This window comes from Coturnix japonica, chromosome 6 (genome assembly GCF_001577835.2).
Source record: "Coturnix japonica isolate 7356 chromosome 6, Coturnix japonica 2.1, whole genome shotgun sequence".
In the NCBI taxonomy this organism is placed as follows: Eukaryota; Metazoa; Chordata; class Aves; order Galliformes; family Phasianidae; genus Coturnix; species Coturnix japonica.
The window spans coordinates 24990408-24998822 of record NC_029521.1 but is presented as its reverse complement, the minus strand read 5'-3'; the positions used below and the strand labels follow the sequence as shown (position 1 = coordinate 24998822).

The 8415-nt window shown below is 38.6% G+C and overlaps 1 long non-coding RNA gene across 2 annotated transcripts; it reads right to left on the bottom strand.

The window, feature by feature from the left end:
• Nucleotides 1-2270: 2270 nt before the first annotated feature.
• LOC107316114 lies at nucleotides 2271-7768 on the bottom strand. 2 transcript variants are annotated; one of them, XR_001556168.2, is made up of 3 exons: nucleotides 5376-7768; nucleotides 3337-3470; nucleotides 2271-2484 (listed from the first exon to the last, which is right to left on the bottom strand). It is a non-coding gene; the product is annotated as an uncharacterized LOC107316114 (long non-coding RNA). The 2 variants fall into 2 exon arrangements; XR_004307747.1 differs by having other exon boundaries at nucleotides 3337-7768.
• Between the last annotated feature and the right edge of the window lie 647 nt (nucleotides 7769-8415).

Sequence of the window (8415 nt, the reverse complement as noted above, 5' to 3'; positions counted from 1 at the left end):
GACTGGAGTTCTGGGAAGGAATGTGTGCACACAAAATGGATCTCACAGATGAAGATGACTGACTTGGGTCTGAGAGCAAGGTGGCATTTTCTGGATTTTAGACCCAGAAAATCCCATTACAGTTCAGATGACTAAGTCTCCAATTCCGAGAAAAGGATATTTAAATGAAATCCAAACCAGCTCTATAAGAAGATACTTAAATTGCTACTTATTATGCAAAAACTTAGCAATTTGTTAAACCTGTATCCAATTAAAATGAAATAAATTTCAGAATACGTTTAAATGCTTTTCTAAATTAGAACTTTAAAACCTTTTCCTGGAAACTGATAAGGAATATCTACAGCAGTTGAGACTTCCTGTAGCATTTTCCATATTTCACTACAGTCACACTTCCACACAGTCACTAGAAACTCATAGTGCAGACATTGTCTACTTTCAAAAATTAATGCTCTCTGCAGGAGCTTTGTTAATAGTCAGAACTTAATTGCTTTACAATGTTCTCCAATCAAGACCATTTCTAGCAGCTCACTGGATTATAGTACTAACAAACCATTCACCCCAGCACTGAGAGTGATTACCCAAAACTTACACAGAGATAGGCAGGGTTTCCCTCCAACAGTCTAAACTGTGGAGTTTGCTTGTGTTTCTACTGCACATCACCACTGTGCATGAGAAAAACTAAAGTAAATCAATATTTTTACTTATTTGGATTTCTGAATTTAACTACTGCTTCACTTTACTTGCCCTTGTCAGATTCGTTCTGCTCAGCAGTTGACAGTTGACTCAATTCTGGCCCATTTGAAGGGGACGTTTTTAACCATCTGAATGAACAAAAACAAACTAGACCTTTCTCTTTCTCTCAGTGAACAGCCAGAACTTTTAAAATTGGTCTGTCCTGGGTTTTACATAGTGGTATACATGAAAAATCTGACCTATATCTAACCACAGCAACTAAGAATCTTTTATTGACTTCAGTGAGTGGCCTTTGAATCAGGGTATACAAGAAACTGTGGCTTTGTGTTTTAAGACAAATAAGAAAACAGAATTTAAAGGGACACATTGTTTCAAACAGACTCATTCAATTCCTTAGCAACAATTTAAGAAGTCACAAGGGAAATGAGTTTTTATGGTCTCATCATTTCTTTGATGTAAAAGTGCACACTCCATCTTTCTGGCATTTCATTCAACAGCCTCACACGAGAAAAAAGAGCCCCACTGTGCATAAAGAGAATAAAATATGTTCAAGAAGAAACAGGAAAAGAGATTCAGGTTAATACGAAGGTCAACCTCTTTCTGTGTTTCAAATTTGCACTTTGCTGAGATCTTAAGGAAGGGTAAAAAAAAGCTTTAATCTTCAGTGCTGTCATCCTTCTGCTGGAGAACTAAAATCCAAACAGAAATGCTTTGGCTGATGTTAGCATTGTGAATTGCTGTTAAATCTTAAATTCATCCCTGAAACACTGGACCTGACGTGACGCTCTTTATATTAAATAAAACTAATGCCCCATGAAGGTTATCAATTATCTCAAAATGCCAGAATCTGCCAGTCACTTTTCCTTCCTCATCCCCTCATCCTATACAGTGATATAGTGGAAGGCCTCAAGGATCTCCAATCCATGTACCAAACTTTTGGTCCAGGATGGAGGAGCCAGCCCACCTCCCTGCCTTTCTCTGTATCTCTGAACCAAATCCCAGGTACAGGTCATAATCTGATGCCATCCCATAAGCAGCAGAATTTGCAGGATCCTTCCCCTCCCAGGTGTGCTCTGGCTGCTTTGCTCTTGCTGGAGGCTGAAGGCTATGCCACAGACAGGCTGTAGATACCAGTTTGAGCTGAATGTCTCTCCAAGAGCACAGTGTAATGACAGCCCAAGCTTCAATCCCTGTGGAAGGGGAAGGCAGCACAGCTCTGACCACTGGAGAGAAACTGGCTGAACCATGAGGATTTCAGGTACAGTGAGGCTTGGGATGGGCACCAGAGAGAAAAACACCACATGAGTGGCAGGGCTGGGAACTTCCCAATCTGAGGTAACATGGAGAAGTGCAGAAGGTCCTCTCTAAATGCAGGCATTTGATTTTCAGGATTATTTCATTGTTTTGTTGTGTGTTCATTTTTGTATTGTGCATGTGTTCCTGGTGTGTTTCATTTTTCTTTTTTTTTAGTTCTTTTTCTTTTCTTACAAAAGAGCCAACTGAGCATGAGAAGCTGCTACTGAGAGTGCATGAGCTGACAGGTCTGCCATAGAAATACTTCATCAGCTACTTTAAGATTAAGCTTAAAATGTTTTTTTAATGCCAATATTTTATTCATCCACACAATTACCTCTTCTTTGCAGGAGAACTGCTAGACAATTACAGTGCCTACTATTTATAACTTATCAAAGCTCTCTGTCAGTTCTCTCCATTGTGCACTGTGGGGCTCATTTCGCCAGCAGTGGTCAGAAGAGTGATAAAGAGTCTCATCTTCCTGGTTGTGTTCTTGACCTTAAAAGTGAAGAATTAATGTTAAAAAAAGGAAAAAGAAAAAAAAAAAAAGAGAGAGAGAGAGAGATAAAAAAAAACAGACTGTTATCTACTGAGTATCACACTATGTGGGCTGTAATATATGAAGCAAAAAAAAAAATAAAATAAATAAAATTGGAAAAGAATTAGTATTTGTCACTAGCCAAGTAGGAGGAAAAAAGGTTTTCACACAAATATAAGAATTTCCCTGATGTTTAAAACTCTGTCCTGAATTACATTTTTCTGTTACATTTTCCCAAAAGGACATAATGATCTGCTTCCTATTTATTTATTTGTTTGTTTGCTGGGGGGTGAGAGGAGTCCACCATAAAGTATTTTTTCTTGAAATTTAACTGCTAAGGAAAGCACACTGTAGGGCAACCACAGGAAGGAGAAAGCCCGGATTCATACGATGCTTCTCATCTCCCAACTCATGGGAATAGCTGCATCAGCTCTCAGTGATGGAGCAGAATCCACTTAAAATGGATCTGGAAAGGTGGTGAGAACTGTGGCTGCTTCCATCCATGACTGTCACCCCAAACAGCCCATCATAGTTAAGTGATAAATATGACAGTAAACATCACTATCTGAAAGCTGAATGTCAAATGAATAGGAGTGAGAGAGCACTGCCATTCAGTTTTGAAATCCTTACCACAAGAACAGCAGCTGCTATATATATTTATATATATGCTTTGCCTTTTGTTCAGGCAAAAGAAACGAGTCTATTTCTTACTCTGCTGCAGATGTAAAATATGTTTCATTTAGCATGCCTAAAACCAACAGCTCTCTGTGTGAGCACAGAGCTCAGTGTCATATCACACAAGTCTTGAGTACCTTTAAAATTCTCTTTCGCTTCATTTTCCTTGTTCAAAATAGTGGTGGGAATTCACCAGTTCAGGTCTCTAGGTCTCTGATGGGAAGAGGTTTGGCACCATCCTGGCAGAAATGTTGGGTGAATGCACCACCAGCTGCAGTGATTTATAGAGGGGATGAAGGAATAAGCAAAGTCACAGGTAGAGATAAACAGCAATGTAAGATTACAGCATCAGGAAGAAATCTGTTTGGAATAGAAAACAAGGATTAAATATTTTTCTCTTCACTCTGAACAACCTTTAAATTTCAGTCTTCTGGCTTAGTTCCTTTAGCTATCATTTGAGACTTCTTGTTCTGCTGAATATTTTTGCATCAGAATTCTGCAGTCTAATGTCTTTTCAGAATAAATTTTAAGTTCTCCTTCATCCTTTCATCCTTTAGTAACAAGAAGACACAAACATACCTGTTCTACCTCTCCCTCCTCTGTAGCTGGATTGCAGTTTACACTTTTGTTTGTTCGGTTACCAGCCCCTCCAGCACATGTAAATGATGCAGCTGACTGGATTCATTGTGAAGAATTTCAAAACTATTTGTCAGCAGAATATTTACTCAATGATTAGAGAAAAGCTTTCTAATATCTGTGTACAAAACATTTCCACATGAAGGTGGTGCATTTCAGCTTTGAAGAGATGTTAATCGTGTATCATATCCCCCTAGTTAAAAAAAAAAATCATGGGTGCTCTACAGAAATATCAGGAACTCATGTTTTTCTGCAGCTGTGTTACTTCTTCAATTAAATGTGCCTCACAAGGGTGCACAGGAGTATGAAGGATTTGTCCTCTATAATGCAGGCAGTACCCTGTGAATAGTGGCCACACAGCCTGATGTGAGTAATGGTCTCGTAAGTGGCTGCAGGATCTGCTGCCTCATCCCAGGAATTGCACCACATTGATTTCCTGCCCACAAACCCGTCTCCTCTGCCCTTCAACCCACCTCCACAGGGGCTGCTCTCATGAAGTATCTGTCCAATGGAGTGCACCTAAAGAGCAGACTGGAACTGCAAAGAAGCATCAATACACAAATTCCTGCTGCCTCTCCTGTGTTTTGGTGTTGTTTTTTATTTGCTAAAGAAAAATGGTTTTTAAGATAGCTGTTTTCCACACTCTCACTCCCTTCTGCCTTTACTAATTGGAGGGAAGGTAGAGATGCATTAGGCATCCTGACAGTTCCTTGCACTGTTGCAGGGAGAATGTCTCGGGGAGATTTTTTACATCGATTCCTGGCCAAGTTTTGGAGAAGGTCATTGCAAACTATCCCTTTTCTATTACATCACTACAAACTGTGCTGGTTTCAGCTCTGAGACCTAATAGAAGAAGGCAGTAGCATGCCAAGTGTTGGGGAAGGTATGTTTATACAGAGATTATGCTTATCAACAACATAAGGAGTGCCAAAATTCCTTCTTTATAAAAATAAAGAAGATATCCTGCCAGTGAAAGGCTACACACAACAAAGCATCAGCCATTGACAAAAATTCCTGGAATGTCCCATTTATAGCACATGGCACTCATTTCTTCAAAGCACGTAATAGTGTGCTTGATACTGGGTATAGAATGGGTGAGATGTTGTTGAGAATGTATATATGAGTTCCTAATACATTAACTGTAATTTTACACTGCTCAAATAATGTTGATAAAAGCTGACATAGATACAGCTGACAGAGAAAGAAGATAGAAAACCATCTTCTTAAAAATGAAACTGATACTGAACCAAAGAACAATAACATTCAAATAATAAATGGTACAGTGTACATTCTGTACAAAACATCCACTAGACTGTTTAGCAATAGATGTTGTGTTTTAGATAGAAATATTTATTCTGGGAAAAACAAATTAACCAGCTGCCAATCCCCTGTCAGTCAGACTGCACTATGAATGAAATAGACACAACCATTAATCTGTGAGGTAGCCTATAAAATATGGTAGGAGAAAATTTACCTTCCCTACTCAGGGAAATAGGAGATCATATGAAGTGTAGAAATATCGGCTACCATGAACACCTACCTTCCTCCAGTCATTTTGCTTTTCCTGTTATCCCCTGTCCCCATACACTCAGAAGCACTTGGCAGTATATTGGCCACCTTCTTCCTCATGAGTGTTCATGGGCTGCCTGGAGAGGCATGGGATGCAGAGATGAGGTCAAGGGAGGGAAGGAGAAGAAAGGCCCAGGTACTTCCGATGCTTGCAAGGCTTGGGAGAAGTTTAGTACAAGGGCAGTACATGGACTGATACTCTGTTTCAGGACCCAAAGAGAAAGCAGAGTGAAAGCAGGATACATCCATCCAGAATCAGGTCCATTTAAACTTACCATTGCCTGTGTCTTTTTCCTACACTTATACTTTGTGTAGCCGCATCCCCCTCCCTTGATCCTTGTTTTTCTCTAAGGCATTATCTGGTTTTAAATTACGTAAGAATAATGCTGTCTTTGAAACAGTAATGTAATTGAACGATATGCTACATCCTTTCATTTGTGCTTAACCTTTAAAGGACGCATTTATATAAAATATCCAGCAGTGCCCTTATTTTTACTCTCTGGCTGAATGCACCTGTAAGACCGTATTTACTTATCATAATAGTGCAGGAATGCAAAATTTAATAATGCCCAAATATTTATAAATACACATTTTTAAGCTGCAAATGCAATGCTGATTTATGGAATATTTTCCAGGGCTTTTATATTCAGTATGTGTGTCACAGTTTTCCCAGTTTCCTATTTTATTTATTATTTTCATTTTAAATGAAAAAGTAAAGTTTAACTCAGTTTTCACCCAAAAGAAATGGGAAGGATCCAAGACTGACCTGTGAAACAACAGGAGCTGTAGACTTGTTAGGTATGAAGATTGAGAAGCACTTCTGCACAGCAGAGCAGGAGCTGTGTGATTCTGGGAAAGAATGTCTCGACAGAAAAAAAAATCACAGAATCATAATTCTGTGATTCTGTGAAAAAAAACCAAACCAAACCAAAACAAAACAAACAAACAAACAGGGAAATAAATGTCTTTTGAGACTGACCAGACAAAAAGACTGAAGTTCGAGTGTTCAGTATTTTAAGTAAATAGAGGACTGCAATGCTGCCAGCCTGATAAATATCAGAGGATTGAGTTTGCTTAGGAAACTAAAGTAGTTCCAAACTAATTTAGTGTGTTAAATCTGCATTCAGAAGGAAAACCCCCTTGGTTTTAGTGTTTAAGCTCAGTGCAGTTTTTGCATGCATTCTATTGTTCCTAACTACATAACAGGCAAATAATGCCTATCTTTGGGCAGATGGATACATCACTAAAAATGACAAGCCCATTAGATCAACAAGGACTATATAATTATCATGGGGAAATAAAGCCAATAAATCTATCTGGTATAAATTATGGGCTTATGAAGTCATACATAATGAAATAAATATTTAATTTTTCTAAAATCCAAAGTCTTCCTTTGGAAACAGGAACATTAAAAATTCATTTCCATTTCTTATGTCGGGAGCAGTGCGGTTGAGTGGTCTCAGCACAGGCATGCACTCCCAGACACTTCTCAGTCCTATTCCTGGTTCTGCCATTGATTCACTCTGTGGTCTGAGCCAAACCGTTCCAATTCTTTGTACTTCTTCGCCCATCTGTAAAGCTGAGATAATGTTCACCTGCTCCATAGAATCATTAGGAGAATTAAGAAACATCTGCTCTGCATCTTGAAGGCGTGAAATGCCCTCAAAATGCAAAACAGCATTATTTGAGAGATGGATTAAAACCTTCCAGGGTTTGGAGATTTTTTACTTTTTCACCAAACCTCTCATGACCTGGCAGGAATGATTTCTACTTCACTAATTCAGTCAGCTCTCTCTTTCTATAATATTTATTATTTCACCCTCCTTAGCTAAGCCTGTTGCCATTACAAGAGATCTGTTTACAGTATGTCAGCTCTTCCAAAAAATAATTGGCAGCAAGTTTCTGGTGGAGACACAGCAAAGGGATCATCATCCTCTGCAAAAGATTCAGCTGCTGCCAACGCAGGTCCTGCTCTGAGAGCAAAGATGCAGACAGTGCCTGTTCCATAACTATGGAGCAAGAGGTGAAGGAAAAAGGTCTGTTTAGGGATGGAAAATTATAAAATGTAAGCAGAAGCAAAGAGGAAAAGTTCCGTAATTAGAACTTTTGTTAAATACTGGAATAGAACTTCTCCACAAGGAATGAAGAAAATATTTCTTTCCATCAGATATTTTGTAAACTGCATGGAACTGTGTATGGCAACTCCACCAATAAGATAGCATTGTTTGTATTTCAAAACAGAAGTAAAATAGTTTTACTTCTTGACCAGTAATATTGCATGCCATTCTACTGTTGTCATATTGTATCTACTCATTCTATGCAGCATATTTCCAAGATCACTTGATTTCTTTGCCTTTTCCAAATATTGTCAGTATTAATTTTTTTTTCTGAAGTCAACAGCAAATGAATGCAGCGATACCATTTTAGCTTTTTCTTTTAGCTTCATTGTTACACTCTGAACTAAATTCTGTTTGTACACATAAAACTCAAGTAGAATAGTTTAGAAAGGTAGGAATGAGCCCTGTGTTAGTTTTAAAAGCCAGTATTTAAAAACCAAACAAAACCCAAACCTATACAGCTCAGCAAACAAAACCCAAACTAAAGAAAAAGGTACATAACACTTCCTAATTGACATAGAAAGCAGATGATCACATCATCCATTTTTGCCAAAGGTGGTTTAGAGATGGTGCTATGTGGTCTGCTATGCTCGGCTGGCATTAACAATGACCTGTGCACAATTAACTAAGAAGGCTGACCTGAAAAGTAGCAAGGCTTTAATTGTTAAAGAACCCACTTTGGCCTTGAAGTCTTTATTCTGTTCCACATAAACTCTGTTCTCTTCCATCAATCTGCCTCTCTGTAATCCCAGAGATTACAAGGGCAGAAAAAATCATTCTCACACCTCATCCTTCAGACTGATCTGTTGGATATCCTGGTGGCAAGTTTCAGAGGATTAAGCTTTAGCTGAGCTAAGTTCCTCCTTGTAGGAAGTCAATGGTCTTGACTTAATA